Source organism: Sander lucioperca, chromosome 20 (genome assembly GCF_008315115.2).
Source record: "Sander lucioperca isolate FBNREF2018 chromosome 20, SLUC_FBN_1.2, whole genome shotgun sequence".
Taxonomy (NCBI): Eukaryota; Metazoa; Chordata; class Actinopteri; order Perciformes; family Percidae; genus Sander; species Sander lucioperca.
The window spans coordinates 310,305-322,592 of NC_050192.1; positions in this window are offsets into that span (position 1 = coordinate 310,305).

The following is a 12,288-nucleotide window of genomic DNA, read 5'->3' on the forward strand; positions in this document are numbered from 1 at the left end:
AAAAAGCAATCGGAAAAATTGGCGGGAAAAAAAAACGTTGAAAGAAGCATCAAAAACCTCGGAAAAACACTTGAAAAAAGCGGCAAACACGTCAAAAGGCAACACATGTTGGAAAAGCAATCAAAACTTCTTTTTTAAACTCAAAAAATTGTCCCCCCAAAAAAACTTGAAAAGGCAACAAAAACTTCGAAAAAATGGTCCAAAAGAACCTCAAAAAAGGCGACAAAAACGTAAAAAAACAACTGTCGAAAGTGTCCAAAAAAGCGACAAAAACTTCAGAAAAAGCCCAGTTTTGATTACTTTAATTTACACCTATGCCTAAAGACACAACTGAACTGGCAACAAGTGTTGAGAGAGGCGTTGATATGAGAGTGGCTCAGATAAAGTGTAGCTCAGCACTTTGGTGCTCATTATGATGATATAAAGATTAAAGTGATGCCCTCAGTAATCAGGCCATGACGCAGGAGGTTGTAGCATGGAGGACTTAATAAAGTGAAGAAACAGGATGCATTTTAGCTGGAGCAGATCCCAGGCTCTGGTTAATTTGGCCCACAGCTCCACAGAGCAGCGTGAACACTGACATCTAGTGCTGGTAGAGGCCTGGACTCAAACAGCTGTACACATGGAGCCATACTGGATATATCTGCTGTCACAGTGCTTCACTTCTCTTAGTGGTATTAGTTTAAGTGGTAATTACAACAACATGTCTTTTTTCCCAATTTAAGCATTGAGGGCTTTTCCGCCTTTAATGGACAGGACAGCTAGGTGAGAAAAGGGGAGAGAGAGAGGGGGGAAGACATGCAGGAAATCATCACAGGTCGGAATCAAATCCTGGACCTCTGCGTCGAGGCATAAACCTCCATGTTTATGTGCGCCTGCTCTACCCACTGAGCCAAACTGTCTAAACAACAATTATATTGCAGTGGCATGTGCTGCACATCGTGCCTTTCTTTTTTGACTGTATTTAAGGCACTAACGTCGACCATATAGGTGGTTTAAGTGGATGGCTGTTTGTATCTGAGTATAAATGTATGGGTGCATATGTGTAATTATGTACATTTATCTATTTTTATTTTTTTTATTTTTATAGGGCTAGCCGCTAGCCACCTTCTATTTTTCTAACCTGATAAATTCTGCTTTTTATTCAGTTGTTTAACTGTGAGCATGAATTCAATAAACTCAAACTGATATTCACATATGTCTGAAGAGTTTGACTTTTTAATTAAAAAAGGGGTGGGTGGGGGGGTGTCTAACTGTGTGTCAGTCACTACTCATGCACACGCATTCATTCTCCCTTGTGGGGGGAGGGGCTTAGGAGACCGTTTTGGGCTTTAGCAGAAAGGGGGGAGGGACTGAGAAGTTGTTGATGTTAACATTTTTTGGCTAAGTCCTGGATCTTCACAATCCTACCTACAGTACCTTTAATAGTGTAAACTCTACTCTGTATTGAATTTGATGGGGCTGCTCTTGTCAGCAGTCAGAAAGATATTACTAAGACCTTTTCTTTCTGTTCAGGGTCCAGTGATTCAACCTTACAGTGATAAACATTACAGTTAAACTCACAGTTAATTTGTTTCTTTCACAAAATACACATGTGATAACCATTTCCACCAGTAATAGTATTTTATAATATACAGGTAGTTAATAAATGCAAAGCATTTGCTAATCCAGTGTGTTATTAGCTACTATTTACTTCTGTTACCATATCTAAAAATCCTGGAGTGAGAGTTTAGAGAGATTTAGGGATGCACCAAATCCAGATTTTTGGGGTTCAGCCGAATACCAAATCCACTGGTTAAGATTCTGCCGAATCCGAAACCGAATACCGAATCCTCCTCCCATCCTCAGTCCATGAACACAGTAAACACATTAATGAAGTAAACAGTGACTGTCCTTCCTTTGCCGTACCTGAAGTTGCTGCATTTTGGCTGCTGTCTGTAGATTCCTTCATGCACAACTCGTATTCTTTCAGATGTTTCATACCAAATGTTGTAACAGCGGTGATGTTGTGTATTGTGCCACCACGAGACAAATCAGCATTGCAGATTGAACATGTAGCTGGACTTGAATGGCCTTCTTTTGACTGAAAGTACTGCCAAACAAACTTTTTCTGCTCATGAGTTCCATTTCCACTTTCTCACAGCCTACTGCATTGAACCTATGTAAACACCTTCCCGTAATCAACGGCGCCGTCATTACGTCGACCAGCGTAGCGCGCGTAGTGCAAGCGTAGGGTTCGGTTCTGTGGAAAAAGATTCTAAGGTTCGGCAGAAACCGAACCCTGTCAAAAAGCCCAATATTCAGCCGAATCCAAAGCCGAATCCTGGATTCGGTGCATCCCTGGAGAGATTTGATACAAATATCATGTCAAGTGCATATTTTAAAGGTCTATGATAGTGATAGTCCTTTACAAAATAGGATGAGGGGTTATGACACAAATACATCTTCAATATCATATTGATTTGTTTTGTACATCTACTTAAGTACTGTATTAAGTACAATTTTGAGGTACTTGCCACCTTACCGTTTACTCCACTACAGTTATCTGACAGCTTTAGTTACTACTTCCCTTGCAAATTCAGATTATGAATACAAACTATCATTAACAAATGAATTATGATGTATCATTAGACTGAGCCTCTGCATCTGGGCGCCCGCTCTACCAGGTGAGCTACCCAGGCGCCCACTTTAAGTGATTTTTGATGCCACTTCTGTTTTTTTTTTTGCTTCCTTATGGTGCATTCCAATCAACTCAGACCTGTTGTAAGAGTGGGGGGACATGTCCCTCGCCTCCCCCGTGTCCGCTACGCCAGGGGCGATTCTAGGATCAGACCTTTAGGGGGGCTCAGCCCCTAATGAGAATGTGACACGGATACAGTGCGTCCCCCTGCTAAATCATTAATTTCATTAGCCGATAATCTCTGAGCTAGCTACTGAACAACGACGTCCGCTAACGTTTTTTGACACCATGATGGAACTAAACCTGACACTTTATAAGTCTCAGTAATAAAGGCCAATTTTACACAATGTTCTAACATTCAGCAATTTTAGTTGCTTAGGGACTGTTTGTTATTTATTTAAGGGGCCACCGGAGGAGTTTTGGGACCTTTAGGCTAAAAAGACTTGACCCTCCCCTCGCCAGTAATAATTTTTCTATGACCCTCCAAAATGATTTGAAAAAGAGCCATGACCCTCCCCTTATGTGCTAGTTTGTGCTTAGCAAAGAAGTACAGATGCCATTTGATTTTTTACAGCCATGACATACAGGAGTTAACCTCTGCTTTCTCATCTTACACATCCCACTCCTCTGTTATGGTGTGGTGGCCATTTCAGTAGATTTACTCAGTGACATTGTTGTGGAAACACAATAAGCATGGAAACTAAATGCACACTTCATGTATTACTGCATTACTTCAGATACTAAGTTCCTCCTCTAGTAAACTAGTATTCATATGAAATAAAACAATAAAACATTGAGACCATTCAGCAAAGGACGCTGGGAAATAACAAATTCAACACTGGTTGCTATGGTCTTTTCACTAGGCTTCCTCAGTCATTGGCTATTTTAGCACATAGGTGCCGAAGCTGAACATTTTATTCCAAAACATATATGTTTATTTTTAAAGCAGATTTTAAATTACATTGTAACAATTTAACAATTCACCCTTATGAAATCCAATCGCAGCACGGCTGTCTTGGAACGCAATAGACAGACGCTTAAATTCAACTAAAATGTAACAGTGAACAATCAGTGTTGGACCTCCAGTCTGTTGAGATGCCTCTCCAAACGCAGAAACCAAGCGCAGTGACACCATAAAACGTTAAGACACGTTGGTTAATGGTTAACGTTGGAAAATGTTGGGTGACCCTCCCCTCAACAAAGCCGTCTCCCGGCGCGTGAGGCGTCCTTTCCCCGTTGTGTTTTTCCTAAACCCAACCTCTGAATAGATGGTTCCCATTTCGTGCTAGCCACCACGAAAAAAACAAGATAAACGTGTTGTTGTACACGAATCAATAGATTAAAAATAACGTGACAATTACACGAACTGCCGTGAGACCGTGTTGTTTCAGTTGATGGTAATTGTTAGTCCTCTGTCACTAACAGACAAGTTCACCAACTCTCACTTAAGCTCTAAAATTGTTTAAATAAATAATTTTTAGGGGGGCTGAGATGAAATTTAGGGTGGCTTGAGCCCCCCTAAAATGGGTCTAAAACCTCCCGTGCGCTACGCCCTTGATGGCGTCCCAGCAAGACTGCTGGCAAAACTCGGCAAATTGCTGAACAGATAAAAATGCATTTTTAATGAGAGCATTATTAAAATGCATGATATTGGTAGGCCCACTCTTTATTGTTTTTCCAGTACATTTGGTATTATCATAATTGGCCCCAAAACAGACCGGTGCAAATTAGGCCTCTTTTGCCTCGAGGCTATGGAGGCATGAACAGTACAGGAGACCACAGACAAAGGGTCCACTTTCTTACCTGAGGATAGGAAGAAAAAAAACAGTCAAAGCGTCAATAATCTCCATGAGTGTACAGGAGGAAGTCTCCCCAGGTTCTGATGCCCTTCGGTGTATTATTCATAGCCGCTATACTGCCACAGGACTCATCATTGACCTCTGCACTTTGTGGAGAAAAAAAAAAACTTCATGAGATGAAAGAATGTGATGTTTTGTAAATTCAACTTTTGAGTCCCCCTCTCCCCAATCCAATCGTATTGAATTGTAACTCATGAATGATTTAATGCGTAGGAGGCAAGGCTACCTCTGCTGGAAGATGTTATATGAAACAAGGTTGCAAGACCAAGAGATATCAAATGAGTTGGCTCTGAAAGGAAAAGAAAAAAAAAACTCCCCAACAACAAATAAAATTACATCAAAATAAATAGGAGCACTGTTGGACTGAATACAGGGGAAATATTACTGTCAAATAGCACCTTTTTTTTCTTCCGCAGGATGCTGGCACTTGATGGGAACAAAAATCTCTTAAGTGTTTATTGATGTGGAATCCCATTATCTACCTCTGCTGAAGGGGGCAAAAGGCTTCGTTTATGTTTTAATGCTTCGGCGCTGGCTCTTCACTTAACTTCTGAGTTGTAATTAACTATGTTTTTGTCAAATGGTAATCACGGCGTCAAGTGTTGACACTTGAGTCATGCTTCTGGGCGGCTGACAAGTACATAATTGTGTCAGTTTGATTTGAGTAATGGACATTGGGGTGTGTTTGGAGCCTTTCTACAATTGTTAGAAAACTCTTTAGAGTAAAGGCTGTTTCTCAAACCGCCTACTTGCACACTTCAAACACTTAGTTTTAAGTATATAGTGTAGATATGACGCAAAAAGTCAGTGCACTGAAAGTACCCGGATGACCTCCCCAAAAAACGGTCAAAAAGTTCAGTGTGGAACGATGGACCCTACTCGCACTAACTTGACTACAAAGCGGAAAGGGGGAGGGACCAGGGACGTCGACCGGCAGCTGATTGGACGAACGCGTCACGTGGGTCTGGCTGCTCCCGAATTTCAAAACTGTCTATAACGGCGAAAATAGTTCATTGAAACATGTTTCTGAAAACATTTTAAGCGAGAAATAGGCCGTGCAGTTGCTGAGTCTGTCTTCATTTCAGATCGACAAAGGTCAGTTTGAAAGATTTTCGTCAGATTTTGAGAGGAGGCGAGCCGAGCCGACCGCTACTCATTTGCATACAGGAAAGCCCATATTTTTGGCGGGCTGTAAAAATCGCATGTGTTGCGTTCGTCGCATTCGACACGCTCATCCCGCTCATCCCTTTTGTCATTTCCGGTAAGTGTTTTAACTAGGGCTGTCAAACGATAAATTTTCTTTAATCGCGATTAATCCCTGAATTTCTATAGTTAATGTTGATTAATCGCATATTTTATCACATGATTAAAATTCTATTATTTTGCATTTCAGAACTGTTTTTAAGTACATATTAACAATGGAAAGCCATTCTTACCAGTGTAAAAATGTGTGAATCTGTCATTATTGCACAATTCCTCCAAGTACCTAACTAAAAAACTAAAAATCCCTATCCTTACTAGAGTCAATACAGTGTTTAGTAACTCCTAAATAATGTTGATTCCTCACTGACGTCCAGTGATCACCGGTTAATGAGACAGCGTTTGCATCACTTTGCAGCAGTTCAGTGTGGCTGCTTTCTCCGTGTCATACAGGCTGTGTATGCGTGAAACTACTGTCCCCCTCGACGGCCATGTAAAGGACGGGTCAGAACATGCCTACCGTAGTCTTTAAGACCTGAGTCTTCTACGATGCTGACAGGTCTGCAGTTAGTTGCCACCCGTTTCGCAAGAGCTGTAGTATTTTTTTGGGATTTGGTTTCATCCATAGGTCGGCAAGTAGCACTCTCCAAAATAGTGCTTAGCCTGAGTGGGTAGCATGCTAGTGGGTAGCATCAACCTGAGTCACGTTAATTAGCACGTAGGTGGTAGCTCAAGCTTGACGTGCTTCGTGATATTTTAATTCGGCTTTACACAATGTGCATGTGGCTTTCGACCCAACCGAGAGTTTTGGAAAATAAAAAGCTCCATTCAGAATTGTGTTGCTACTGTCTTTCTCCATCATGCCTGCAGCCTGCAGCAGCAGGATGTGTTACGAGGAAGTATGGCAGCTTGATGATAAGTAAAGGTGCTGCAAAGGGTCAAAATAGTAGCCTGTTAGGCACCACGCCATGCCCAGTGAAGTGAAAATAAATTAATAAATGCCGGCATGCGATTAATGCGATTAAAAAAAATTAACGCATTATGATCGGCCCTTAATCACATCGCGATTAACGCGTTAATGCTGACAGCACTAGTTTTAACATAAGTGTTCCTTTCGGGACAATACTAACCATCGAAAGTGGGCACTACGGCAGTAAGTGGTCAGTGCACGTTAGCAGTGTACTGACGGATGTATGCCGAACGAGACACAGCCAGAGTCTCTCTGAAAATGTAAGTAGAGCTCTGTCTTACAGTATCTAACACAAACCCCTTCCGACTTGGTCGAGAATGAATTCAATGATTTGTAAATCTGGGGTTGAGGAAGTGTAGATGAGATTCCAATATTTTCTATTTAAAAAAAATCCTAAAGTATGTAAAGAGAACTCATATAAAGGAAGCGTATGTTTTAGAGTTGTTCAAAAGCAACTAGCAGTAATGGCCTCCCTTTGGTATCCTTGGTTAAAGCTCTCAATCAGCCTTTGGAGCCATGCACTGCACACCCACTGCTGCTCTGTGTTTGGTAAAAACGGTCAGCTCATCAAAAGTGAAATGACCATTTGGCCTTGAGAGAGAAAAAAATAATCACATGGAAACAAACAGCTGTACAGAATTGAGTGACACTCGAGCGGTGGAAGGGCCATCCAAAACAGCCATGTGTCTGCAGAACCCTGCGCTTTTTTTATGGATAATGATAAACTGTCACGGCAATTACTGAAAGCACTGGATGGCCGCGTTTTTATGCGTGTCAATGAGGTTTGCTCCTAATTGACGGTCAGGGACACTAACTCACTCAAAAGCTGCCGCTCAAGCGTCAAACTGCTCAACGGGCCTGTATCGACGTGTCGGACAGACGGAGAAAACCTCCACGATGTTATAGCACACTAAGACACCCCCCCCCCACTCCCCCACCCGGCCCTGTCGCACTCTGCTGCTTTAAATCTGCATCACATCAGCACAGCAGGGTGCTGATACTTGGTCAACATCATCAATAGATACTGACACGCAAGGGCCTAACTTTGGGTTAACCATTGGGGGGGGGGTTTGACATCTCCAACTATCCAGGGAGGTTACGGGACACGTATGCATGTATTTAAAAAAAAAAAATACCCCCCATCCCCACTATGCTGACACACCTAATGTTACATATTGCTACAACTAGGGCTGGGCAATAATTCAATATGATAATTTATTGTCTTTCAATGGAATCATATCGTGATGAAATCATATATCGAGAAATCTTAATATACTGTTACGTTGTCTAAATCTCCATTTTCTCATAATGTCTGTTGTGAAACATTTTGAGGGAATATCATTAAGAATGTGCATGCATGTAAAAACAGTCAGCATATAGCTGGAAAAACATTATGTTTAACATTCTCTATAATTTCACTTGAAATGATTATTTATCTAAAATCTCACTGTAAAGAATATTTTGTGAAAGCACCAATTGTCAACCCTACACTATCGTGGCGATATCGACATATCAATGTATTTGGTCAAGAATATGGTGATATCTGTTTTTCTCCATATCGCCCAGCTCTACTACCTCCAACTCTCATCTAAATGCATTGCACTGAAATATGACAAAGAAGCTCAACACATAACACTGTATCATATAATATTAGGTTATAAAACCAAGTCTTGGCCGGGAAAATATATTCCCAGTCTCAGAAATGTTGCTCTCATGCTCCCCTTGTAACTTGAATAATTCACTTACTTTGGTTAACTGAACTTTGACTAGAATATGAGCAGCTAGCTCTGCAGCAGTGGCGGATATATAGTATAGTATAGTATAGTTGTACTCAAGTACAACTTTGAGGTACTTGTACTTTATGTGCAGTTCCATTTTCTGCTACTTTATACTTGTACTCTGCTACATTTCCGAGGGAAACGTTGTACTTTTTATTTCACTTCATTTATCTGACAGATTAAAGGTGCTGTAGGTAGGATTGCGAAGATCCAGGACATAGCCAAAATATTTGAACATCAACAACTTCTCAGCCCCTCCCCCCTTTCTGCTAAAGCCCAAAACGGTCTCCTAAGCCCCTCCCCCAACAAGGGAGAATGAATGTGTGTCCATGAGCAGTGATTGACAGTTAGACACCCCCCCCTGGCCCTGATTGGTGCATCTGAACAGGGAGCGGTGGATTTTTGCAAATCTCACTACAGGCTGTAGGTGACCAGAGGAGCTGCTTTATGTAGTTCTACTGGAACATAGGGGCAGTTTCAACAAATATGACTAAGACAGTTAGTTTTATAAGGCTTACCTACTGCATCTTTAAGTTACTTTTCAGATCCCCAAAAAAAAGAGCATGGTCAGTTTGCTTGTGACCCTCTCTAAAAGTACAGCAGTGTCTAGTCGGGCCCTGTGTCATGGTTCAGATGTCTATGAGCAGTTTCACCAAAAACGTCTTACATGGTTTCATGTCGATAACTGCTTGAGACCCAAAGAGGCAAAACTCTCCAATGAAACAAATCACAGTTTGGAAGAAAGTCTAAATAATGGAGGTAGCAGAAGAAAAGAAATTAAGAAGCGTGAGTGGAGAATCAGCAGTCGCCCTTTCCGTCTATATTAATCAGTCAATCAAATAACCACAGACTCACCTGGGGTTACCTGTAACCATGGTATCAGTACACGTCAAAGATGTAGCGACAGCTGTAGACTTAGAACGCACATGTAACAGTCAATGTGGACCGAAACTAAAATCCCAAAACTCAATCCATCTTATCTTATTATAATAGCTTTATTCTCCAGAGGTTCAGTAGGTTTCATTTATTTTATATTTATTTCATTAAGAGAGCCTGAGTTCATTATTCCCCCCATACACATTAGTAGCGTATCTATTGTAGTCCCAGGATTCAGCTGTGATCCAATGGATCCAACAGTGGACGGTGACATGATTTCACATTTGATACCACAGAACAACATTTTCTGCTTTATAGTAAGTAAAGGTGACCATGGCTCTCACTTTGTCTGAAGAATGACATACCGTATGAGGCAGCTGACATGATATTACACCATCATGATTATATTGTATTTTTTATTTAAACTTTAAGCGTCACAAAGTGGACATTCAGGTACTTTGTATACCAAGGCACACACGCACACGCACGCGCACACGCACACAGGCAGAAACGCACACAGAAACGCACACACGCACACATGCTGGGTAAAGGGGGGGCTGGTGGCCCCCGTGTTGTCGGTACGGGCCTGGGTCCAGCTCGCTGCCCCTGCCTGTCTCACTGTGCTTCGTCCTGCACACCCAAAGCGTGTCTCTGCAGTTCTGGACCTAAGAACACTTATGAGCAGCTGTCAGTCTCACATCTCTGTCCTGGTAAGGGATATGCTTCAGGTGTGTTGGAGCGTGTCCTCAGTCTCTGTGCCAGGCAAGCAGAGGGAACACCACCAAAACTCAGGACTGCTTTCAGTCAACATCACATCTAGCTGCCTGGCTACACTCTGTGACATGAGCAGGAAGCTGGATTACTGCAGGCAGTGTTAAGACAGATAACACCACAACATCAGAAATGTGATTATAAATCATCAATACAATTTCTATTACCATCAAACAAGGATCATCCTTGACAGGTTAAATGGCACCTTACAGAGCCACACATGGGCAGCCAGAGGAGGAGAGCCCAGTCTCTGCAGCAGATATCGCCATGGAGTCGCTCCACATATTCAAGGCCTCCAATGACCTGCCTCTCTCTCTCTCACACACACACACACACACACACACACACACACACACACACACACACACACACACACACAGTGCGTTTCACTATCTTTGTGGGAACCCGTCATTGACATAATGCATTCCCTAGCCCCTTACCCGAACCTTAACCATCACCACTAAATGCCTAACCTTAACCCTTACCCTCACCCTAACCATAACCTAATTCTAACCCTAATCCTAAAACCAAGTCTTAACCCTCAAACAGCCCTTTAAACTTGTGGAGTCCTGCATTTTGGCCCCACAAAGCTGTCCGGACTCCACAAGTATACTGTATTCCCGGTTCCCACAAATATAGTTAAAAAAGAACACACACACACACACACACACACACACACACAGACACACACACACACACACACACACACACACACACACACACACACACAGCTCTTCGTCCTCTACTGACACACACCAAACCAAACCAAACCTGCACAGCTTGGCTCCTTGCCCTCATGCCCAATCCTTGTGTTTTTGTGAGAGTCCCTGTAATCTAGTAGCCTTGACATCACCATCTGCCAGAGGAAATCAAACATGAGTGTGCAGATTTGTCTCGTTCCAAGGCTGGTAATCTAGTGTTTGTTTCACAGAAAGTAGTCTTGCATGTCCAGACCTTCCTCCGCAGCGCTGTGATGATCGCGCGATATAACAGGATGTAGTTTCTAAACAGAACCACAAAACCAACAACAGTTTGTTTCCATCCATTATGACGGTTTCAAGGTGTAGTGCAGGGAAATATGATCCGCCGTGAGCATGGTGTATTTTATTTTGAAAATTAACCGGATGTTTTATTTTGTTTCTGTGCTCGACTTCCTGTCCTGCACTATCTGCCCTGTGCTGAATTGCTGCGGAGCTCTCCGGCGTCCGGCAAAAATAGAAGCTCTGCGTATCAGCTCCGGACGGCCGGAGCTGGGACGGAGTCGGAACGCAGCCGTTCCGCAGTCAGTGGAAATACACAAATTGACTTTAATGGAAACCTAATGACTCCGCCGCCGTTCCAGAGCGGATTCGCAAACTTGGACAGACTCAGTTCACCCAGGGGCTTGTTCTATGATTTTGTCTCCTACAGGAACTCTTTACACAACCCATGGAAGGCACTGATGCTCCCAATGCCTCCTTTTGCAAAGAATTAAAAAAAGAGAACAATCGCAATCGTCTTGGGCAGAACTAAGCGCATGGAGCCATGGTGCCTCTGCAAAATAACCTCAGGCAGGAACTTGTTTTGGTGGAACTTGTACATTCAAAAGTAGTTTTAGTCATGCAACAGAAAACTCAGATTGGACAGATAGTCTAGCTAGCTGTCTGGATTTACCCTGCAGATATCTGAGGAGCAGTTAACCATAGTCCTCACAAATCCACCAGAGGTTAGAATGCCAACACAAAGAAAGAGGAAGGGGACGGATATCCGGTGAAAAAAAGGGCATACAGCGGAATTTCCAGCGGCACCGGAGCAATCTGGAAGTGGAATGTCATACATACATACATGGAAAGTAATATCAAGATCCATGAACTTTGGGAGAATTCCATGTTGATACTTATGTTGTGTGGACATGTCTTGGTTCCTGTACAGTCACTGAAAAACTAGCTTGCCTTCACATCAAATGAAAAGAAACCCCAAAGTGCGAGTCGTCAGGGAACCTTGACAGGTCACCGCTGACTGCCTGTTTGCATCATGGAGCGCCCCCCCCCCCCCCCCCCCTAATGATTACGCTCAGCCTCAGAGTATCTCCCCAAAGCTGAATCCCCCAACGGGCACATTGCCTTTAAACTCAGCAGAAAACCTATTTATCCGCAGATTACAGCAGCACACTGG